Source organism: Scylla paramamosain, chromosome 28 (assembly GCF_035594125.1).
Source record: "Scylla paramamosain isolate STU-SP2022 chromosome 28, ASM3559412v1, whole genome shotgun sequence".
NCBI lineage: Eukaryota > Metazoa > Arthropoda > Malacostraca > Decapoda > Portunidae > Scylla > Scylla paramamosain.
Window position 1 is genome coordinate 18,282,251 of NC_087178.1, and position 25,000 is coordinate 18,307,250.

Consider the following 25,000-nt stretch of genomic DNA (forward strand, 5'->3'; position numbering starts at 1 on the left):
CAACAACAACAACAACAACAACAACAACAACAACAACAACAACCAAAACAACATTGTTCGCCAGGAAAGAGGAAAAAAAATGTTGTGCCCAGAAGGAAAAATAACATAAACAAGAAGGGAAAAATGGAAGTTTTGTTGGCAATTTCTCTCTTTATTCTCTCTCTCTCTCTCTCTCTCTCTCTCTCTCTCTCTCTCTCTCTCTCTCTCTCTCTCTCTCTCTCTCTCTCTCTCTCTCTCTCTCTCTCTCTCTCTCTCTCTCTCTCTCTCTCTCTCTCTCTCTCTCTCATGGAACTAACTTTTATCAGCTACGTTTTTTTTTTCCTCTTTCTTGTGTGTGTGTGTGTGTGTGTGTGTGTGTGTGTGTGTGTGTGTGTGTGTGTGTGTGTGTGTGTGTGTGTGTGTGTGTGTGTGTGTGTGTGTGTGTGTGTGTGTGTGTGTGTGTTTGCGAGGCTATCTATAAGCTTGCAGAACCTTTCTCCATAACCACAGCCAGCATCCTCCTCCTTCTCCTCCTCCTCCTCCTCCTCTTCCTCCTCCTTCTCCTCCTCCTCCTCTCTTCTCTTCCTTCCTCCTTCTCCTTCCCTGCCTCTACTCATAACCGGAGCTGAATCGGCTGGAAAATTACATAATGTGTTGAATTAACCGACTGCTATTGACTGGAATTAAGGAATATGGCACCGAGAGAGAGAGAGAGAGAGAGAGAGAGAGAGAGAGAGGAGAGAGAGAGAGAGAGGAGAGAGAGAGAGAGAGAGAGGAGAGAGAGAGAGAGAGGAGAGAGAGAGAGAGAGAGAGAGAGAGAGAGAGAGAGATGAAGAAATTGTATAATCAAACATCAAGGAAGAAGAAGATGGCGCGGAAGGATGAGAGATGAGGACGAGAGATAAAAGAAGAAGAGGAGGAGGAGGAGGAGGAGGAGGAGGAGGAGGAGGAGGAGGAGGAGGAGGAGGAGGAGGAGGAGGAGGAGGAGAGTGGGGGAGAAAATTACTGCAGAATCCGCGTCTTTAGGGAACGTTTGGGAGGAGGAGGAGGAGGAGGAGGAGGAGGAGGAGGAGGAAGGGAAACAGAAAAAGAAGGAGGAAAAGGAATATTAGGGAGACGGAAAAAGAAGTTGCAGGAGGAGGAGAAGGAGGAGGAGGAGGAGGAGGAGGAGGAGGAGGAGATACGGAGGGAAGGACAAAAGATTACACTCGTATCTCATGAAATTGCGTCACTGTTATGCCAAGTGATGCGCATTACACTGATACAAGACATTACGTTAGATTAATATGTATGCATGATGAATGAGAACCCCCCACGCACTTAATACTCTCAGCTGCACAAAAATACGAGAATAATAAGCTAATAAGGACGTCTCGGAATTTCAACTTGATTACCAACGAAGAACGCACCAAGAAACTTAAGTCATTACGTGAATACTGAAAGATAATGAATAATACACCGCATTTTAGAGCCACCTTAACCTTTCAATTTAAGTAATGTAAATAATGAAGACCTGAAGAGAAAGACGTAGTTTTTCTGTACTGGCGATGAATTTCGTACACGACCTCTCTGTAGCAACTATGAAATAAATAAAAATAAAAAAATATATATATATATAAGTATGGGGTTCTTTTTTTTTGAGTGGTGCGCGCGTCGTTCTAGTCATGATTAATGGTTATATTCAAGGTAAAGAATGTGTTTTCGTCCTCGGGTGTGTGTGTGTGTGTGTGTGTGTGTGTGTGTGTTTGTGTGTGTGTGTGTGTTGCCTCCCAGTGTCTCACCCTCTGCCTCCTGTCTCTCGTGCCCCTCTCCTATGCGTGTTTGTGACTGGAAAGGTGTGACAAGATTGTGTTTTGATGATACGCAGCACTGAATCTAATTAGCCGCTGTATATCCTCTCTCTCTCTCTCTCTCTCTCTCTCTCTCTCTCTCTCTCTCCTCTCTCTCTCTCTCTCTCTCTCTCTCTCTCTCTCGCCAGATTAATCCTGTTTTTCGAGAGAGCGCGGTTGCAGGTCTACGGTGTTAAATATTTCATCCCTCGCCTCAGATTACCTAAGTGTCCCCTCAGGCTTCGTGGGGAGAGGGAAGCAGCGCCCACCTCCCCTCACCACCAATCACAACTCCCCTCTAGAGCTAGTTACAGGTCCATAAGTGGTAGTTAGTGCCCCTCTTAAACCCCAGTGGCTCTCTCTTTTCTTCCTCCTATCAGTTCCTTTCCCCTCTCGAGTCAAACTAGTACTTCCCCTCAACTGCGTGTAGCTTTCCCCTCAAGTGGCTGTTACTGTCTTCATTTTATGGCACTAATTGCTCTTTTAATACCTCGTCTCTTTGTTCGTTGAGTGCAATTTATTCTTTCCTTTTAGCGGAGTTTATTTTTTATGCTCCGTATATTGGCGAGTTTCCCTTTAAAACACCGTAAAATACTAATTCCTCAAAGTATCGAACCTTCTCTCCTTTCAGTTTGTCCTGTTTCCCTGAAAGGACAATTATTTTTCTGTATTATACTCTTCCTTCTTGTACTAACTTAATTTTCAGTGGATTTCCTTTCCCACACTTGGATATTTTTCTTTAAACTCTAGTCTAAACATGCAAGTTTAATATAGAGAGTGAAATACGTAGGTTTCCATCATTAAAGACTCCACGTAGGGCTTGAGTCGGACTGATGCACAGGCGTAGGGGTTGGGTACTGTTACAACTCTGCATTTGTGTAATGAAATACGTTAGAAAAGGTAAATTTTTGTAGTGAAATACTCTTCATCTCCCTCTTCAAATGTGTTCTACTCCGAGCTGGTAAACATGTTGACGATTTTTACCCGCTCTTGTTAAAAAAAATTATCCTTTGTTACTTTTACTTTACCACAGTCGAGGGAAGTTAGCTCACAAACTTCCGTATACCAATACAACATTCAACATATTGTATCTTTTCAGGCTTTTATATTAACCTTGCCAACAAACTTTCCTTTGCCCGATACTGTGTAACCTTCTCAACACCTTTACGCCTTAAAAGCGGTGTACAATTTTTACACAGTCTTCTCTTTCCTTATGCTCACCCTCCTCACATCCCCCTGTTATTTATGCTCTCGGTTTCTCTGATAAGTAAGATAAACAAATAATACGTAGTTTCAGTTCCAGTAAGGCACATCAACAATATTGCCATTACTTAGTACATTGCTCGTGTTTCCTTATGTATACATGACAAATAATTATTTTTAAGCGGAATCTAAAGAGAGAGAGAGAGAGAGAGAGAGAGAGAGAGAGAGAGAGAGAGAGAGAGAGAGAGAGAGAGAGAGAGAGAGAGAGAGAGAGAGAGAGAGAGAGCGTTTAACTGAAAGGGCCAGGCGTCATGTGCTGCACGTATGAGTATGAGCACATTAATCTATAAAAATAAATATATGTATATGTATATTACCAGCATCATTAAAATAAATAAATGTGTGTGTGTGTGTGTGTGTGTGTGTGTGTGTGTGTGTGTGTGTGTGTGTGTGTGTGTGTGTGTGTGTGTGTGTGTGTGTGTGTGTGTGTGTGTGTGTGTGTGTGTGTGTGTGTGTGTGTGTGTGTGTGTGTGTGTGTGTGTGTGTGTGTGTGTGCGTCATTAATGTAGTTCAGGTCGACTTTTCCCGTGATAGCATTGCAATTTTGCACGACTTTAGCACAAAAATATAACAACAATAATAATAATAATAATAATAATAATAATAATAATAATAATAATAATAATAATAATAATAATAACAGTAACAATAACAACAACAACGACAACAACAACAACAACAACAACAACAACAACAACAACAACAACAACAACAACAAAAATAACGATAACAACACCAAGCTTTCCTTACTCGGCACCACACGTCCAGAAGAAGCGAGGTATCGGTCGTAGCTTATAGATTTTGCAATTTTACCAGGAAAGCAGGAATCACATTAGCGCTGGAGTGGTCTCATTAGCTTCACCCACCTTGACGAGAACTGGAAATATAATTGATGCTTTAGAAGTCGGCAAAAACCAATTACTACTGACTACACACTACATTTTCCCGATATAATGTGTCAAGGTATGCATGTATTAGTCAACTATTTATATTCGCAGAGCTTACGCTTCGTTTTTCTATAAGCAGGATTAAATATTTTCAACGAGTTTAGTTTTTAGAATGTCGGAAATTCCAATATATTTTTTCTCCAATAGCTATAATTACTGAATCAAGTTTACGGGTTGCTCAAGATTGCTCAATCTACAACTTTTCCAAACGCCGTTACCTGAAATATGCATGACAGCAACAACAGCAACAGCAACATAACAACAAAAATCAGCAGTAGTAGTAGTAATAGTAGCGGTGATGGTGATGGTTGTTGGTGGGTGGTCGTGGTGGTGGTGGTAGTGGTAGTGGTGATGGTGGTGGTAGAGCATTACTGGAATTACGAGCATACTGTAACATGAACGTGAGCTTTATTAAAGGGAAGAAAGCTTGTGTGTTTGCCTTCTCTTTACATTTACCACTTTAATTTCCCTTGGACTTCAAAACCCTCCGGCGACTAAGTGCTCCAAGTGGATGAAACCAAAGCTCAGGCAGGAGTGTGGCAATTATCATGTAGCATGGTCACCTGAGAAAGGTCACCTGAGACGACTCCTTCCACCGCCAGAGTGCGTTGAGTGGAAGATCAAATGCCCTCCCTTCACGCCACGAGTTGTATCATCTTATATTCTACCACAGGGTGTTTTCTGCTTTTTTATCTTTCTTCTTCTTTTTTTCTGTTTTTCTTTTCTCTTGTTTCTTTTTTTTTTCTTTATCTTCCTTTTTTTTCGGAGGCGGTGTTGGATTGTAGAAGTCCTGACTGTTTACTTCTGCGCAAAACATGTCTTTTTCATTTCGCTATCTACACAATAAAGGGATCAGCAGTGAAATTGATAAACTGAATGAATCCAAACCTAACCTAACTTAATTCTCTGATGAAAACGCTGATGTTATTTCAGTATTATCACTTATTTACCTATTAATCTGTTTTTTTTTTTTTGTGTGTTTTTTTTCGTTGAAGAATTATGAAAGAGGTCAATGTATTGCATCCACTCTACGCCCTTATCATCACTGTCCCTGCTACTCGTATGTACCAGAGGCAGAAATACAATACAATCATAATGTACTTGATTTATTTCCCCCACCACTATCCTCCTCATTTTCTTCTCTCAATTCCCACGACAGGAGTAATATCTGACTATTTTCGTATACTTTTCTCTGACTAAAGGAGAACATCATAATGGATCAAGCTGCCCCCTGAGAAAAGTCGCTTCATCACCTCAATTGTAAACTTCCACGGGCCATTTCTCCCACAGGACGCAACTTACCCAATAAATCTAACCTTAACTGCCTCACCTAACCTGACCTGACTTAACCTGACCACACTGATGACTGGAGAGACCACATATTTGGAACATAAACCGATCAAGAACCACTTCAACAAAAATTTACTAGAGAATTCAACAACGTCCGCCCAAATATATAACAACGCAGAACAACAAAGGAGGCAAGAAAACACGCTGAACCAGACAGTTACTACACGAGGAATTGAGAGCTATCGAAGTATTTACCCCTCATCAGCCGCGGTAATTAAGTCATTTTCACATTTTTACCGCCGAGTGTCCCTGGTATTAATGGCCCGCGCAATGGAGATCAAGTGAACACATAAAACGCCCATAAAGAGGCGCTGAGGGCTTGTCGCTGAGGCTGTGGAGGCTGTGTGGGTTTTGGGTCATTGGCCTCGCTTGTTTATACCACCATAACCCGAAACATATCTGCGCCGCACCTCCACTACATTCAGAAGGCTCTAAATGAGGTTACGGGGATTTCTAAAGGTGTATTTATGGTTGCAGTGACGGATTACCAAGATCTGTATATTATTAACAGGGGAGACACTCTTGAGAACCTGACAAATCATCTGTGACCTTTGGAAATATTCTTGTTGTTTCTAAATACAGACCATTTCCTCTTAATCTCTACGACCACCAAGCTGGAGCACTCTTATAACCCGGCCTGGGCTTCCTGGCTACTACTAACGGTGTGGCCAGTGAACGGTAACAGAAGTAGATACATGATCTGGGACTCCAGTTTGTGTCAGGTGAGCGATCAACGAGGAAGGAACTGCTCAGGTGAACACGCCAGCTGCCGCCCTGTCAGATGTACGCTTCCCTGATTTAGGAATTTGCTTTAAACTGGAACATTAAAAATAATTGTACGATTGCTGTCATAAGTTTTCTTGTTTCGTCGCCATGATGAGTCGTAACCAGCTCAGCTTCGAAGCTTTGAACAACGGGGCGTCGTGAGGAGAGGAGTGCGAGGTGTTCAAACCTTCGAACCTGAGGTAGTTATGATTCATCACGGCGACGAAGCAGGATACAACTTATGACAGTGACTGTATTTCTTGATAATATTCGGTTAAGTTAATACCCTTGCAATACTATCATCATTATCATTTCACATGTGTTATGATACTACAGTGAGATAATAAGATTCGTTTTTTCTTCTTTTCTAAAACAAAACAGCTAATCAATCAATATTTTAATGGTTATTGTCATTCGTCATTGTTGTATGCGTGCCCTCATAGATCACGGTCTGATGATACATATTCCATAAACAGTGCAGTTATTTATCAGCAGCAATAACAACAGTAAGGCCAACAATGGTAATGACTTCAATAACTGCAGCAATAAAAATAATAATAATGATAGTAGTTATACTTGCGGATGACCTTGATGAAGCGCCAATCCTTCAATCAATCAATCAATCGTTTGCTTCCGGCGCATTTATTCAATTAACCAATTAATTCACCCATACTTTCATTACGCTTCAAGAGATCAGTGTCCAGTCCAGTCGTTTTTCCTTCGTATGCTCTCCAAACCTAACCTAACCTAACCTAACCTAACCTAACCTAACCTAACCTAACCAAACCTAACTTAACTAACTTTGCCAAATTGGAACAATCTTTTTGGCCTTTCTTTCCTGTACGACTGGCACCTTTGTGGAACTTTTTTCTTATATCATTTTTGTTGCCCTTGACTAGTAATTCTCTTCCATAAAAAAAAAAAAAGTTGCGTCGGAAAGGAATTAAAGAAAAATGCAAGTAACTAAATTATGAATCAGTGAACCTTACAAAAACATCAATGCATTTCAGAGGGTCTTCTTTTTTTGTATATAAATTTTGTTGCCCTTGGCCAGTACACACAAAAAAAGGCTACGTACAAAAAAAAAAAAAAAAAAAAAAAACATGTACCTATTTGAATTGTGAACCAGCGTCAGTCTTCTTACAGTCCCATCAGCACATCAAGAAATTCATCATGAGGTCCCAGTGTTCATATTACTCATCACATTTTCCCTTGCCCTCAAAGCACAAGTCTGTCAACAAAAATATTCCTGTTCTCTTGATGATTATTCGAAGCCCTCAAAACAGGCGGAACTACGAAGCGGATCCGAACGTGATTACGAGTTTCATTTGGGGCTTCGGGGGATTATTAGACTGAAGCAGAAGAGAGTTCCGTCCTTTCTCTATTTCACCACATACGCAAAAGGAGAGAGAGAGAGGAAAGAAAAAAAAAAGGAAAGAAAAAGAAAGATCCTCACAAAATAAAACTTAAATTCGATAATAAAATAACACTTACGGAAACAAAGACCGCGAACCAGGCTGCCTTCTGCGCCTTCGCCTCGCCTGGGTGCAACATCTGAGGGAGGAAAAACACAAATTTATCTCCGGGAAAAATAACACGGCGTGGCAAAATTAAAACTCTGAGGGGAATATAATGCACACTTCGGAGGCGATATTTACTCCTAATGGGGAAAATGTTTTCTTCCAAGGAGGGAAATTAAAAAATACTGTTTCCTTTTCATTGTCTTTTATATACTTTTATTCTGAGGTTGTCTACACTTTCCTTCTCCTCCTCCTTTATATATTTATTTAAAGATGGTATATACTTTCCTCCTCCTCCTCCTCCTCATCCTCCTCCTCCTCCTCCTCCTCCTCCGCCTCCTCCTTTGGCTTTCCTTTGTATTCCTCCTCCTCCTCCTTCCTTCTTCCCTCCCTAAAAGACCAAGAGACCAGTAATCACGAAACACACACACACACACACACACACACACACACACACACACACACACACACACACACACACACACTGAAGTCACCAAACAATCAATAATATAAATTGATCTTCCTTCTCCTCTTCTTCTTCTTCCTTCACCTCTCTATTCCTTCTTTATTACACTCTGTTCTGCATAATTTAATACATCCTCACATCCCTTACTCCCTCTCTTCTTCCATCTTTCTCTCCCCTTCCTCCTACACTCTTATTTCTTCTTTCTCTTTCCCCTCAATGCATCATCCTCTTGGGCCAAAAGAATAGTAAGCCACCTCGCCATTTGCAGGATGGACGATATTCCTCTTGAAAGGTATACGACTATGACCCTTGGTGAGGAGGAGGAGGAGGAGGAGGAGGAGGAGGAGGAGGAGGAGGAAGGGCGTCTCTTCGTTACGAGATCTGAGAGACTTGGGAGATTCAGAGAGATTTCATGATCCTCTCTCTCTCTCTCTCTCTCTCTCTCTCTCTCTCTCTCTCTCTCTCTCTCTCTCTCTCTCTCTCTCTCTCTCTCTCTTTTCGCAGTATGGCACTAGAGAAAGCTGATTAGTTGCATCAGAGAAGGTCAGTGATTGGCTAATCTAATCACAGGACCGACAAACGGCTGCTGATTGGCTGAGATACGCGGTCGATCCTTCATTAGGAGTTCAGAAAGCCTTGCTGATTGGTCCAAATTACTGACCCTCCGCTGGTCAACACGGCCTAAGATATTTATCGCTGCTGACAGGAAATACATAACAGACAGGAAGACAGGCGCTCAAAACTGGGATAGATGGCTCATTAACTATTCACTGAAGCTTATTCATTATTATTTATCATTATATTTATTTATATTTATTTTTATTATTCATTGCATATTTATTTGGTGTTAATATTTTGTCATTTGTTTTCCGTCTTCATTTACTCTTTCTCGTCTCCTCTTACTACTATTACTACTATTACTGCTACTACTGTTACAACTACTTCTACTACTATTTCTACCACCACCACCATCACCACCACCACTGCTACTGCTACTGCTACTACTACTACTACTACTACTACTACTACTACCACAGCAATTTATCACCACCACCACGAGTACCATCACCACCACCACTGCTACCACCACTACATGCCCAACCATCACAATCATTTCCTTTCTCTGTCCCTTCAACACTGGTCATTTCCGAGCACTGGGAGGGAAGCAGGGGGCAGGGAGGGCTATAGTTGGGAAGGAGGGTCAGGCACACTGGAGTGGTCACGCACGAAGGTCACGCCTCGAGGGGGAGGTCAAGGAGGAGGAAACCTAACCTAAGGACAGTTGTAAAAAAAAAATTAAACGCCTCGGGGTGAGGTCAAGGAGGAGGAAACCTAAGAGCAATCATAAAAAAAAGATAAATAAATAAATAAAATAAATAAACAGAGACACATTATCCCGGTCAAGCGAATGGCAAAGGAAATGATGCAAATGATTAACGTGAAAGGAGAGCGAGAAAGAAGAGGAGAAGAAAGGGAAGAAAGAAAGAAAGAGAGAGAGAGAGAAAAAAAATAAATAAAACACACGTTGCGGTTAAATAATCTAACGGATCCGTACTCTTAAATTGATCGGATTTTTACACACACTGAGATACGAAGCGAACCGAACATTCTGAGACAGACATATCTTTGCGTACATAAATAGGTGTGTGTGTGTGTGTGTGTGTGTGTGTGTGTGTGTGTGTGTGTGTGTGTGTGTATGTGTGTGTGTGTGTGTGTGTATCGTGTACGTAAGTTAAATCCACACGTCCGTAACCTTCACAGTGTTATCAGTGGTGAGATCACGAAGAAAGAAGGATGTGGCTGAAAAGGAGGAGGAGGAGGAGGAGGAGGAGGAGGAGGAGGAGGAGGAGGAGGCAGGACAAAGAGAGACACAAAGAAATAAATGTGTAGAAATAACAAGCAAGAAAGGAAGGAATGGACAGAGAGAGAGAGAGAGAGAGAGAGAGAGAGAGAGAGAGAGAGAGAGAGAGAGAGAGAGAGAGAGAGAGAGAGAGAGAGAGAGAGAGAGAGAGAGAGAGAGAGAGAAGACAAAAACTAGAATAAAACTGAAAAGTAAACAACAAAATGAAAAAAAAAATAGAAGACAAGGGAAGATAAATAAGAAAAAAGGAAGCTAAGAAAGGAAATTATGACAGAATATGACACGAGAGAGAGAGAGAGAGAGAGAGAGAGAGAGAGAGAGAGAGAGAGAGAGAGAGAGAGAGAGAGAGAGAGAGAGAGAGAGAGAGAGAGGATGTATCTTGAAAACTTCCCCCACAGTCGCTTGGCCAGACACAACAGCCCTTAAGGAACAGTTAAAGTGGATCACTGAATTGCGACTTTTCTTCCCTATTGTGTCTCGAGTGTTTTTATATGTTCCCGCCTCCCCAAACACACCCATCACAGCACCTTTCTCTCTCTCTCTCTCTCTCTCTCTCTCTCTCTCTCTCTCTCTCTCTCTCTCTCTCTCTCTCTCTCTCTCTCTCGTGTCATATTCTGTCTTCCTTTCTTTTCTTTGCTTCTTTTTTCTTATTTCTTCTCTTCGTTTTCTTCTCTTTTTTTTCGATTTAGATTCAGTTGTGTCTTTGTTCCTCTCTCTCTCTCTCTCTCTCTCTCTCTCTCTCTCTCTCTCTCTCTCTCTCTCTCTCTCTCTCTCTCTCTCTCTCTCTCATCTTCCTTCCTATTCTTCGGCTTCTTTTTTCTTCTTTTTTCCTTGTTTCTCTTCCTTTCTTTTCTCTTTCGATTTTTGATTTGTCCAGTTCTCTCTCTCTCTCTCTCTCTCTCTCTCTCTCTCTCTCTCTCTCTCTCTCTCTCTCTCTCTCTCTCTCTCTCTCTCTCTCTCTCTCTCTCTCTCTCTCCTTGTCCTCAGCGCCGTGCAAATATTCATTACACTGTCAATTGTAAGCGGAAGATTGAGGGGCTGTTCACGAGAAGCTGACAACCAAAGCCAGCCTCCCGAGAGCTGCTACGCCCTTGGCCGACCTGGCACGTAACCTTAGGCGTCGTGTCGTGGCAGTTTGAGGGCGTGGTATGACCGGCGGGCGTGTATGACCTGGCGTGGGTGGACGGGTGGCAGCTCCTCGTCGTGTTCCGGATAGGCCAAGGGAGCAAGTCGATCTAACAATTTACATAGTAATGGAGGAACACTGGTGTCCCTCCTCGACTTGTGGGGGGAGGGAGGGAGGAAGGGGAATAGGGGGGAGGGAGAATGAGAGAGGGAGGGAGAAGGAGGGAAGGAGGAGAGACGGCAGGAGGAGAGAGGGGGGAGAAGGAAGGAAAGAGGGATGAAGAGAGAGAGAGAGAGAAGAAAAGAGGGAGAGATGAGAGATGAGAGAGAGAGAGAGAGAGAGAGAGAGAGAGAGAGAGAGAGAGAGAGAGAGAGAGAGAGAGAGAGAGAGAGAGAGACAGAGCGAAGGTGGCTGATAAATATTTGATAAAAATGACAATTGAATCACAATTTTATACATAAAGAAAAGAATGGAATAAAAATCAAGAAAAGAGAAGCTTAGGAATTACCAAATAAAACGACAGAGAAGGTAAATGTTAAAGAGAGAGAGAGAGAGAGAGAGAGAGAGAGAGAGAGAGAGAGAGAGAGAGAGAGAGAGAGAGAGAGAATAATCAATTTTTGTAATGAATATAACAGAAGTACAGAGCCGACCTAACAATTAATAAAACAAAAACATGAAATAATATATGAAGTACGAGAAAGGAAGGAATAATGAGGAAAACACCAAAAAAATAAATAAATAAAAGCGAAACGTAAATAACAGAATAAAATAGAAGAACTGTAAAACGAGAAAGTAAATTAAATGACTGAGCATATCGAGAGAGAGAGAGAGAGAGAGAGAGAGAGAGAGAGAGAGAGAGAGAGAGAGAGAGAGAGAGAGAGAGAGAGAGAGAGAGAGAGAGAGAGAGAGAGAGAGAGAGAGAGTAAATTGAATTATTACGGGCAAAGACATATAGAATGAGGGAAGAAGAGCAAGTAGGAATATTTCAGAACCAACACAAGGAGAGGCAAGAACAGGAAGTGAAGGACGAGCTGATAAAAGGGGAAGAGGGAGATGAAGAAGAGGAAGAGAAGAAGGTGAGGACAGAATTGTATCATACTTAGAAGAGGAGGTGAAGAAGATAGCGGTAATAACGACAAGGAGAGACAGAGAAATGGAGAGAAGCGAAGCGAATTTGATGATAAAATAATAGTGGAAAAAGAAAAAGAGAATAACAACAATACAATAAATATGAAGAAAGATGGAAGGACAAGAGATGAAGGAGAGAGAAAGACGATAAAAAAAAGGGAGGAAGGAAGGAAGGAAGGAAGGGGGAAGAAAGAAATGAATAAACGAAGAAACGGTGAGAGGATGGAAGGCAGAAAGGAAGACAGGAAAGGAGCAAGAATGGGAGGAAGAAAAGAAACAAAAGACGAAGCAAAGGAAGGAGGAAGGATGAATAAGAGTTAAAAAGGAAGAAAGGAATATGTAAAGGAATGGATGGATGGAACAATGCGAATAAAATGACAGAGAAGGACGAAGGGAACGAAGAAAGCAAAAAGAAAAGAAAGGAATAACGAAAAGAAGAAAAACAAGAGGATTTGAAGGAAGGAGAGGAAGAAGGAAAGAGATGAAAGGAAGGAAAGACGGAAGGAATAAAGAAAGAGGGAAGAAAAGAGGTAAGGAAAACAGGAAAGAAAAGATAAAGAAGGAAAGAAAGAAGGCAGAAGGAAAGGAAGGAATGGAGGAAGCAAAAGACGAAGAGGAGGAGGGAGGGACAACGGAGCCATTAGTGGGAAAAGAATGCCATTTTTTTCCTTTTTTTTTCTTTTTTTAGTTCAGTTTCCGAGGCAACAGCTGGCGAGCCATGTGGGGCGGAAGCGGTCACTGGCCAGGAGAAAAACGGAGACACATACACAGACACAGACGCTGAGACAAGGACACACAGAGCTGGAAACAAAGATAGGATAAAAGATAAGAGAGGATCTTAAGCCTTTAAACTTACATACCTAGAGATCTTGTCGTTACGAAGGAGAAAACAATCAATCTTCACATTCTCCAGTTACGGAACACAGTGCTTGGCGAATTCAAGGCAGCAAATGTCACAACGATAGAGTGCCCGAGATTTTATGAACATTTAGCGCAGCGGTCACCAGGCAGCTCGCGGGAGGAGTCTAGATGGACGGGCAAGAGTGCGGGGAATCTTTAATTCTTATCATGTACCTTCGTAATTTTTCCTCCTCGTTCTGTTATATTTCCATTTTTTTTTTTTTTTTATATAGTGCTTGTCATACTTCTTGTTCTTCATATTCTTGTTTGTCGTTGTTGTTGTTGTTGTTAATGTTCTTGTTCTTGTTGTTCTTTTTGTGGCAGAAGAAGCAGTAGTGGCAGCAACAGCATATTATTATTATTATTATTATTATTATTATTATTAGTAGTAGTAGTAGTAGTAGTAGTAGTAGTAGTAGTAGTAGTAGTAGTAGTAGTAGTAGTAGTAGTAGTAGTAGTAGTAGTAGTAGTAGTAGTAGTAGTAGTTGTTGTTGTTGTTGTTGTTGTTGTTGTTGTTGTTGTTGTTGTTGTTGTTGTTGTTGTTGTTGTTGTTGTTGTTGTTGTTGTTGTTGTTGTTCTCACTGTTCTTTAATCTACATATCCCTTTCATGACTTTGCATTGTCTCTCGTTCTATGTATTTATTTACTTTTCCATTTGATTATTTCCCAACTCACTTTTTTTCACGTCCTTATTCCTGTTTCCATTGTTGTTGTTGTTGTTGTTGCTGCTCTTGTTGTTGTTTTCGAAAGTGTTCTTTGACTTGCATTCTTTTCATCATTACATTCTATCTCTACATTTGTCCATCTTCTATTTCCCAATTATACTGTCATTATTCTCCATTATCCTCTTCATCTTATTATTATTGTTGCTATTTCTGTTCTTCAAGCCTTTCTCTTTGGCCTTTAGTCGTTTCATATAGAATTTTCCTCGTTCTATTTATATTTCCCTTCTCATTACACATTTCTATACTCACGTTCTTTATCTTCTTCCCTCTTTGTGTTTTTGTATTCTTTTTCAAACTGTCCTCTGACCTAAACCCCTTCCACGATTTTATTCTGCTTTCCATTCTGTTTATTTCTCTATTCTTAACACGCATGTGATTCTTCTTTTGTCCCTCTTGCGCCAATTCCTGTTTTTTTCCTCATTTAGTTTTTTTCTTCTTTCCATACTGATCTTTATGCTGCCTTTCATTCAGTTCAATCATCTATTCTTTATACACTTCTTCTTCTTCTTCTTGCTCATTTGTTTTTTTTTCTTAATTTTTTTTTTTCCATACTGTTTATATGATATCCCTTTCATGATAATTTTCTGCTTCTCGTTCCATTCTTAATACACTTGTCATTCTTCTCTTTGTTCCTCTTGCTCGTGTCCCTTTATTAATGCTTTTGTCCTTGATTCTGTAATTTAGACTTCACTCCATCCATTGCCTGCGCGTCACCTTAAATGAGAGGACACACACACACACACACACACACACACACACACACAGAGTCACAGGACACTTACACAGCCAACACCAGGAGAGAGAGACAGACAAAGATCATGACTGACAGACACACACACACACACACACACACACACACACACACACACACACACACACACACACACACACACACACACACACACAGTATAACAGAGTTCACAAAAAAGAAAGGAGAATAAAAGAAAATATGAAGAAAACAGAAATTAACACAATGTAAGACCTGGAAGTTAAGATTATTAGAAAAGAATATGAGAGAGAGAGAGAGAGAGAGAGAGAGAGAGAGAGAGAGAGAGAGAGAGAGAGAGAGAGAGAGAGAGAGAGAGAGAGAGAGAGAGAGAGAGAGAGAGAGAGAGAGAGAGACCCAGCATCCTACCAATCACAAAAAGGCAGCCAAGCAATGTTCCCGCCGCTGCCAATACCCAATGGAAACACACTCGCGTCGTCAGTGACCAATCCGGAAGACAGATAACCACCACCAGGAACATTTACACTCACTTCCACCCACCGAGCGAACCCTGCCAGCCCCACCACACACTACACACCCCAGCTCCTCCCCGCCCCAACCCGTCTTCACCTCAGGGGCCGGAGCGAGTAATTTAAGGACAAAATATCTATGTGAAGGCACTCGATGGCGGCCACTCGACCCCGGCCGACCGCGATCACCGGCAGCGATAACCCCGGCCCGCCCCACCGCCAACACCAGCCTTGGAGGGGCACGGGAATCTTCGAGTGGTGAGAGATGGACGGCCATTTTTCTCTCACGTCGGAGATGAGAGCATGGGGAGAAGGAGGAGGAGGAGGAGGAGGAGGAGGAGGAGGAGGAGGAGGAATACATGGAGGTACGATGAAATGCTAGGATCCCCGGAGGAGGAGGAGGAGGAGGAGGAGGAGGAGGGGGCAAGAATGATGGATGTAGAAAGGAAACTGCATCCATGAAAGAAAAGAAGAACGGTAGGAAGGAAATAGCAACAGGAGGAGGAGGAGGAGGAGGAGGAGGAGGAGGAGGAGGAGGAGGAGGAGGAGGAGGAGGAGGAGGAGGTGATGGAAGTGAAAGAGGAGTAGGAGTAGAGGAGGAGGAGGAGGAGGTGTTGGGCCATGACGACTGGAAAGAACATCCTCACACATTTCCACTCCATTCCTCCCATTTCTTCCTTCCCCTTTACCGCCTCCTTCACCTCTGCCTCCTGCTCCTCCTGCTGCTGCCTGGTCGCCGCGCCATGCCAAGTCCAGAAGAAGATTTTGCCAAGTTCAGGTCCTCGCTCAGGGAATATCTAACCCCTAACGCATTTCCCTCCCGGAGACATGTTTCCGCCCCGTCTGTATCCCGTGCGAGGGTTCCTCCACGCCCGTCACTCCTCGTCCCCGCCCGTCACTCCTTCCGTCCCCGCCCTCACCTTCCCTGCTCCTCCCTCCCTGTCCATCCCACCCACCGCCACCATCGCCGCCTCCTTCCTTTCCCTCCCTTCCACCACCAAGACGAGTTACGTGCGATACAAGTTCGGTGGAGAAATATGCATTCAATTTTCTTTTGCCTGTATATATGTATGTATGTTGGTGTGTAGGTACGCAGGTGCTGTGTGTGTGTATGTATGTATGGGTATGTATGTATGTATTTTCTGCATGCATGTTTTCACGTTAAGCACAAATTCACGGATGAAATTTTTTATTCGCTTTGGGTCACTTGCGCATGTGTGTGTGTGTGTGTGTGTGTGTGTGTGTGTGTGTGTGTGTGTGTGTGTGTGTGTGTGTGTGTGTGTGTGTGTGTGTGTGTGTGTGTGTGTGTGTGTGTGTGTGTGTGTGTGTGTGTATCTAGTTTATGTGCCAACTCTTTATCTCTTTATGGTTATTGTGACAATATTTACAGCTGTTTATCTGTGTGGTGGTGCGAATTTAAGCATACGTATAAATATGTATGTTGTTTGTATGTATGCATGTATGTACGGTGAATATAGTTTTTGAAGTGTATATACGGTGCGGCCTTAGTGCTGTGTTGCATATTTCAGTGTGTGTGTGTGTGTGTGTGTGTGTGTGTGTGTGTGTGTGTGTGTGTGTGTGTGTGTGTGTGGTGGGTGTGCAGAGTGTCACCGGACCAAAATATTACTTCGCAAATCATCTGACGCAGTGCACATTTTAGACTCTTCGGAAACAAGACATCGATATATATTTACCGAGACAACTCCACGGTTTCCTATGCCACGCCGAGTGAATTTACGGTGTTTTGTCTCGTGCGAAATAAGTTTGGCGTGTTCTATCTTCCGAGCGATAAATTCAAGGCTATCTGTCTTGCGTGGAGATAAAGTTTAGGGACTTGTTGTGTCTTTTGGGAAATTAGTTCACCTTGTTCTTTCTATCTTTTTGGGAGAAAACTAACTATTATAGCGAGTTTTATGTCTAATATTTTTTTCCACTCAATATTCATATTTTTCTGTTGTAAAAAAAAAGAAAAGTACAAAGAAAAATATTCTTTGTGCGTGTGCTAACTTAACCTAACCTAACCTCATTCTTCTCTCCGACAGATGCGCTGCTGGTGGTGGTGGTGGTGGTGGCGAGGCGGGGCGGGACTGTCACTCCTGCTCCTTGGACCCGCCCTAGGTTCCTCCCTCTTACCGGGTGACCCTCCACCTCGCCCCCCAACCCCCCGCCACACCCTCCACCCTACCACGTCCTCTACTACGACCACTCTTACCCTCCACCTCGCCCTCTGCACCACCAGCATGGAGAAGGTGGAGGCGGTGGAGGTGGAAATAGCGGAGGTGGGAGGACCAATGCCTTCTTGGACTTCCACGAGGGGTTGGAGGAGGTTGGGGAGAGCTGGGAGGACGATGAGGCGTGGTGGGATGGCGTGGAGGAGGTCGTCCTTACAAACAGCTTCACGGACGGCTTCTACACCTACGAGGAGCAGCTGTACGAGGATGACCTTTATGATATCAACTACACCTGCACTGATTCCATGCCCTGCGACGACTTTGCCTACCTGCCCCCGCCCCCTGACTCCATCCTGACCCTCCCGCCCCCGCCCGTTCCGCCATTCCTCACCGGAGCCATCGGTAGGCTGCAGGAGGAGGGGAGGAAGAAGAAGGAGGAAGAAAAGGACGAGGGGCTGGATGATGGCGGTGAGGGAGAGGAAGAGGACGAGGCAGGAGGGCATAAGTGGGCTAATGACGAGTGTTCCCTGTGTGACTGGGCGACGGGAGGAAACAACACCCTCAGCCTTCTGCCTCCGCCACCAGGTGAGTGTGTGTGTGTGTGTGTGTGTGTGTGTGTGTGTGTGTGTGTGTGTGTGTGTGTGTGTGTGTGTGTGTGTGTGTGTGTGTGTGTGTGTGTGTGTATGTGTTCCCAGAAGTCATTTATCTCTACTATCCACCATTTCTTCACATTTCCCCGTCTTTTTTTTTTTTTTTTTTGCCGTTTTAAAAAATGCCTCTCTGCTTGGACGCGTTTTTCCCTCCGTAAATATCGTCCCTTTGTCTCTCGCCTCGCCAGCTGTCCTCCGCCTTCCCTCCCTCTCCCCCTACCCTTCCTCCTTCCCACCAGTCCTCCCTCCCTCCAGAGTCCTCCCTCATTAGTACTAATTTGGTAAGTGGAGACGGTGGCACCTCCCCTCCCCCTTCCTCTAATCCTCATCCCTCGCCCACCAACCCGTGGCTCCCCCTGGCACTGCCCTTTGGCTCTCCGCTCTGGCTCCGGTGCCGCGGCTCCTGTGTCCAATGCTATTTTATTTATTTAATTACAGAAGTGTGCTAAGCTCTCTACATGTCATGACGTGTTGTATTAACCAGTAATTTCCATAAACACTCGCTTCATGAGTCTTTCGTGTCCATGAGGAGCAGCGAGTGTCATGCACAGGAGTACAGTGCGTGGTGCATGAGAGGCCCCCTCCCATGCACTCATGTTAATTATCCAATGAGAATAAAAGGTAAAAGACGTCTCGTTTGTAAAATACCTTCTCCTCATGACACTCCAAATCCGGGGCATTTATTAAAGTATTTCAACATTTCCTGCTGAATTATCACCTGCGAATATTTCCACGTTTTAATCTCTTTTCTGAATTCCTTTATCTCCTTTACCCTTTCCCCCCAGCCACCCAAACCTATCCCCCCACTCTCTCTCTCTCTCTCTCTCTCTCTCTCTCTCTCTCTCTCTCTCTCTCTCTCTCTCTCTCTCTCTCTACGTAATCCTGGTCGTAAGAGAATATTGTGATAACGTCGGAGGAAGAATGACAGGAGACGTGCCTTCATTAGGAGATCCAGGTAACTTGAGCCACCTGAGAGAGAGAGAGAGAGAGAGAGAGAGAGAGAGAGAGAGAGAGAGAGAGAGAGAGAGAGAGAGAGAGAGAGAGAGAGAGAGAGAGAGAGAGAGAGAGAGAGAGAGAGAGAGAGAGAGAGAGACGCCTATAGGGAACAAACGCAAGGGAAACAAATCAATGAACGAGGACGGAAGGGAAATAAATAAGGGAGAGAGAAAATTAAAAATAAAAAGGAGAGGAATATGAAGATGAACTGTTCAGCCGGAAAGGGAGCGAGTGAGAGTGGAGGAAGGGAGAGAAGGGGGAGGGGAGAGTGAGAGGAGACAGAGGAAATAATAAAGGTTAATATAAGCCTACTGACAGAGGCAAGGCGTGTGGGAGGGAGGGAGGGAAGGAAACTGGGAGGGAAAAGAGGAATGGATGGAGGAAACTTGCTGACGTTCGTGTGATGGAAGAGGACACAGAGGATCAAGAGGAAAGGGAAGGGAAGGGAAGGGAAGGGAAGGGAAGGGAAGGCTGCACGTGAAAGGAAAATTCAAATAAATGAATGTTCTATATGAAAATTTGACGGATGAGAGAGAGAGGGAAGGAGAGTAAAGGGAAAAATTAGAACTGACAGAGAGAGAGAGAGAGAGAGAGAGAGAGAGAGAGAGAGAGAGAGAGAGAGAGACAATATTGGAAAAGAATGTTCTCCTCCTCCTCCTCCTCCTCCTCCTCCTCCTCCTCCTCCTCTTGCTCTACCTTCTCCTCTTCCTCCTTCTCCCTTACCTATCTATGATTAATTGGCAACTTGATATTGACAGATCCTACGCCTATATTATTATTCACTATTATTAATTCCTCTCCCCCTCTCCCTCTCTCTCTCTCTCTCTCTCTCTCTCTCTCTCTCTCTCTCTCTCTCTCTCTCTCTCTCAGTAATGAAGGTGTATGAAAAAATATTTATTAATGATCATACTTTGACGAAGGAACGAGAAATCTGATTGATGTCATTATTGCCTTCGTTACCAGGAGGAGGAGGAGGAGGAGGAGGAGGAGGAGGAGGAGGAGGAGGAGGAGGAGGAGGAGGAGGAGGAAGGACTATTGGGTAGGATTTATGTCGTGTGTGTGTGTGTGTGTGTGTGTGTGTGTGTGTGTGTGTGTGTGTGTGTGTGTGTGTGTGTGTGTGTGTGTGTGTGTGTGTGTGTGTACTGTGCTGGGAGAGAAATGAGATGAAACTGAATGACGTTTGAAGATCACGTGAAAAAAAAGGAGGAAAAGGAAAAGAAACAGTAGAATCAGAGGAGGAGGAGGAGGAGGAGGAGGAGGAGGAGGAGGAGGAGGAGGAGGAGGAGGAGGAGGAGGAGGATAGAAAAAAACTCATATGCTGTGTGGTGGAGAATTACAAAGCCTAAATCCTAAATTGGAGGGAACGAATGGAGGAGGAGGAGGAGGAGGAAGAGGAGGAAAGAAGGGAAGACATGGGAGTAGTGAGGATCATAACAAGCATCTGCCATCCTCCACACTATTGGCTTGACGCGTAACAAATCAGCCAATAGGGAGCCAGAACACTACTATCGCAGACCAGTAAGAATGAAGCTTTAAGAACGGCTTACCCTCTCTCTCTCTCTCTCTCTCTCTCTCTCTCTCTCTCTCTCTCTCTCTCTCTCTCTCTCTCTCTCTCTCTCTCTCTCTCTCTCTCTCTCTCTCTCTCACCTGGCTGAGTGTCTGAGGGGACCAGAGCGGTAGCCACTGATCAATACACCTGTAATTAACGTACATCACACACACACACACACACACACACACACACACACACACACACACACACACACACACACACACACGAATACAGTTTTATAGAATAACATAGTAAGAGAGAGAGAGAGAGAGAGAGAGAGAGAGAGAGAGAGAGAGAGAGAGAGAGAGAGAGAGAGAGAGAGAGAGAGAGAGAGAATAATGGGTCACCTGCTATTATTCGGTGTCAGAGGAAGAACGTGACACGGATGGAGAAACAGAGAGAGAGAGAGAGAGAGAGAGAGAGAGAGAGAGAGAGAGAGAGAGAGAGAGAGAGAGAGAGAGAGAGAGAGAGAGAGAGAGAGAGAGAGAGAGAGAGAGAGAGCGCAGACAGACAGACAGACAGACGCAGACAAAGCAAGGGAGTTCAAAAGGCGAGAAAGAGAAGCAGAGAAAAAGAAAATATCACTGAAAGAATCTGAAAAGAGAAAATGAAAAGAACCGAAGGATATGGAGTAATGGAGGAAGAGGAGACGTCTTGGAGGAAGAGAATAAAAAATAAGAGAAAATTTGGATTGAAAGTGGAGAGAAGATAAGAAGAGAGGGAGAGAGAGAGAGAAGGAGCGAAAGATGAGAGAAAAAATGAATAAAAAAATAAAGGGATATATAGTGAGAGAGCGAGGAAGAGAATGAAGGAAGAAATGAAGAGAGGGGAGATAAAAAGTGGAAGTAGACAGAAGACAAAAAGAGAGAAAAAAAATCGGGGGATGAGAGAAAAAAATAAGAAAAAAATAGAGAGGGATATTTATTTAGCGAGAGAGCGAGAGAGTGTAAGAGGAAAGAAGGAAGAAATGGAGAGGGGAGATAAAAAGTGAAAGTAGAGAGAAGATAGGGAGAGAAAAGAAGCGAGGGATGAGAAACAGAAAAAAATAATAAGGAAAATGGAGAGAGGGATATATAGAGAGCGCGAGAGTAAGAGAATGAAGGAAGAAATGAAGAGAGGGGAGATGAAAAAAAGAAAAACTGTTTTAAAAGAAGGGTAGGGAGGGAGAGAGAGAGAGAGAGAGAGAGAGAGAGAGAGAGAGAGAGAGAGAGAGAGAGAGAGAGAGAGAGAGAGAGAGAGAGAGAGAGAGAGAGAGAGAGAGAGAGAGAGAGAGGCAGTGAGAAACAACAGATTCTGAGTGAAAGGGAAAAGTGGGAAGCGAGATAACAGTGCTCCAAGGAAGGAAACTAAGAGGGAAACGTAAATTGACAAAATGATTGGCAGCAACATGAGGGAAAAATAACGAGTGAAATTTGAACCTCTCTCTCTCTCTCTCTCTCTCTCTCTCTCTCTCTCTCTCTCTCTCTCTCTCTCTCTCTCTCTCTCTCTCTCTCTCTCTCTGTCTGTCTGTCTATCCTGTCTCTCTGTTTTCCTGTTTTGTGCTTGTCTGTCTGTCTGTCTGTCTGTCTGTCTGTCTGGCTGTTTATTCGTCTGTTTATCTGTCTGTGTGTCTGTCTGTATGTCTTTGTCTTTCTGTCTGTCTATGTCTCTCTCTCTCTCTCTCTCTCTCTCTCTCTCTCTCTCTCTCTCTCTCTCTCTCTCTCTCAAAGTACTTCCAGGAAATCTTCTCGCTTCAACATCAAATGACCTTCAAGTTTGCCTCCTTAGTTCCCATTCTTAGTATTGCTTCTCTTCCCTCCCTTTGACCCTAAGTTCCCCTTTCTTATCCATTGTCTTCCGTCTCCTCTTCCGCGTCTTTGCCAATTGAAGCTCCTCCTGACAAACCACTCTCGTTATTCTCACACTTCTTTCATATTCGCTTTCTTTTTTCTATTTTTTTTTCTTTTTAGTTCCTTGACGTTTTTTTTTCCTCTCACTTCTTCTTCCTTTGTTTCTGGCTCTCTGTGTATCTATTATTTTCTTGGTTGTACTCGTATCGTACCGTCTCTTTCTCTTTTTATTTTTCTTTCTTTTCACTTCTTTCTCTTTCTCCTCCTCCTCCTCGTCCTCCTCCTCCTCCTCCTTCTCCTCCTCCTCCTCTCTCAGATCAAACTCCAGGTGAATATTAGCTTTAGAAGAAAATCAATCGTCAGAGAGAGAGAGAGAGAGAGAGAGAGAGAGAGAGAGAGAGAGAGAGAGAGAGAGAGAGAGAGAGAGAGAGAGAGAGAGAGAGAGAAAGGGTAAAAGCTCTAAAGGAGAGTAAATCCTTCACTTTATGAGGGGATTAACGCTCTAAGGGCCTGAGAGAGAGAGAGAGAGAGAGAGAGAGAGAGAGAGAGAGAGAGAGAGAGAGAGAGAGAGAGAGAGAGAGAGAGAGAGAGAGAGAGAGAACCATTAATTAACAGAAGGATAATTTAATTCTCTAAGAAAATAAAATATATGACTAACACTTTCTTCACTCCAACATTCTTTTATCACACTTTCACTTAATTCTGAGAGAGAGAGAGAGAGAGAGAGAGAGAGAGAGAGAGAGAGAGAGAGAGAGAGAGAGAGAGAGAGAGAGAGAGAGAGAGAGAGAGAGAGAGAGAGAGATTCCAAACTTTTACACTTTTCGTTGTCTTAAGCTCAAGATTTTGGGGCATCGACTTGAGATCCAGAGAGAGAGAGAGAGAGAGAGAGAGAGAGAGAGAGAGAGAGAGAGAGAGAGAGAGAGAGAGAGAGAGAGAATGTTCACCTTTTCTTTTTTTTTTTTTTAAACATAATCCTTTCTCGTTTCATTAAGCTCTAAAATGCATAACCTTTTGCGTCAGTCTTCCTGGCGGGACTGTTATCTATCTTTTCCTTATTTTTTCCTCCAAGGGACAATCTCGCTAAGGGGACAGACGCCCTCGCGAAACCAGGACTATTTTCCCGTCCCTTTTGTCCTCCCCTTTTGTGCTCATTCAATGGGGGGAGCGTTCCTCAAGAGCCTATCTCATTCTGGGTACTGTTTCTCAAGGGCCTCAATCTCATTCTTGGGACTATTCCTCGGCGGCTCATCTCTCTCTGCGGGACGGTCTCTCAACGGCCTATATTACCGTGGAGACTATTTTGTATGGTTCGTCTCACCCTCAGTACTGCTCCTCCAGGGTTCGTCCTCCCCGCCGCACGGTCCGCGAGGAGAGAGGGCCGCCCCGCTCCCCGTCAGGTCTCGCCTCCTAAACTCCACATAAACAAGGCGAGATGGGCCAAGTTTTCATAAACAGACAACAACAATGGCAGTCTCTCTCCCAGGACGCACAGAAAACACCATCACCTTTTCTCGTTTCCCATCTTTTCTTTTTTTCGTTTTTTAACTTTTTTTTTTTTGTTGTCTAAATACTTCTTTTTAGGGAAGGTTTCTGTCCGTGTCTGTCTGTCTGTCTGCCTCTTTGTTCTTCTATCTGTCTGTATTTTTTTCTTTAAGTTTGTATTTATATTTTTGATTGTCTGTATCTTCATTTCTGTTTTTGTTTCTCAGTCTACATTTCTGTTTCTATTCTGTAGTCTGTGTGTTCTCTATTTCTATTTTTGTCTAAGTGTCTGTCTGTCTGTCTGTCTCTCCTACATTTATCTTTCGAGCAGCTTCCACACTTTTAAATTTCTTCCAATTTCTATTCCTCTGCTTAAATCAATTTTTTATTCGGATATCACCTTCTCATATATATATTTAAAATAATTATTTCAGAGTCGTTCCCACAATACATCTTTTTCAAGTAACTAAAACTAAAAACAATCATAAGTTTGGAGTTTAATGGGACGGAGAGGAAGTTAGTGTAGACTGAGAGATAATTACTGTCTTCGTGGAAATGTGTTCACAGACTTATATTAAAATACTATTCAACATGCACACGCGCGTACGGCAAATGTTAATAAAATATCTACCCCACTTTTGACGATAAATACTGAAACTCCTCTGAATAACGCACAATCGCAGAGCACAATAATCCAACACATCGCAAGCATCGACCACTCCGGAAGACAGTCATTCAAAACGGGACAGTACACATAAGTAATCAAGACGCAGCTCCCACAGGCGTGTTCTTGTCCGGAGCATAAAACAGTAGGTAGGTGAAGCCCTCGCAATTATATAATGGAGTGCACGCATTGGAGAAGAGTGTTTTATTTCCGTGTTTTTCCTTCCTGCGCTGCTAAAAAATTCAGCGTTGGTCTGCGCCATCTTGAGTTTTTTATTTTAGAAACGACAAATGCAACGTCCCCTTTTTCTTTCTTGTTTTTCCCAGGCTACGAGAGAGAGAGAGAGAGAGAGAGAGAGAGAGAGAGAGAGAGAGAGAGAGAGAGAGAGAGAGAGAGAGAGAGAGAGAGAGAGAGAGAGAGAGGGGGAAGTGAGAGAAGTTAATCACGGCATTTAAAAGAGTTTATACTTAGTATGAGGACAAGGTGATCTATCATAGTTATCCCTCTCTCTCTCTCTCTCTCTCTCTCTCTCTCTCTCTCTCTCTCTCTCTCTCTCTCTCT

At 43.3% G+C, this 25,000-nt stretch overlaps 1 long non-coding RNA gene across 1 annotated transcript in view; it reads right to left on the bottom strand.

Annotated features, from left to right (window-relative positions):
• LOC135115034 (uncharacterized) overlaps positions 1 to 25,000 on the bottom strand; it is a 296,581-nt gene that overhangs the window by 66,903 nt on the left and 204,678 nt on the right. The window contains exon 5 of the long non-coding RNA XR_010275772.1: positions 7,628 to 7,687. This is a non-coding gene — a long non-coding RNA (uncharacterized LOC135115034). The remainder of the gene's footprint in view (positions 1 to 7,627; positions 7,688 to 25,000) is intronic.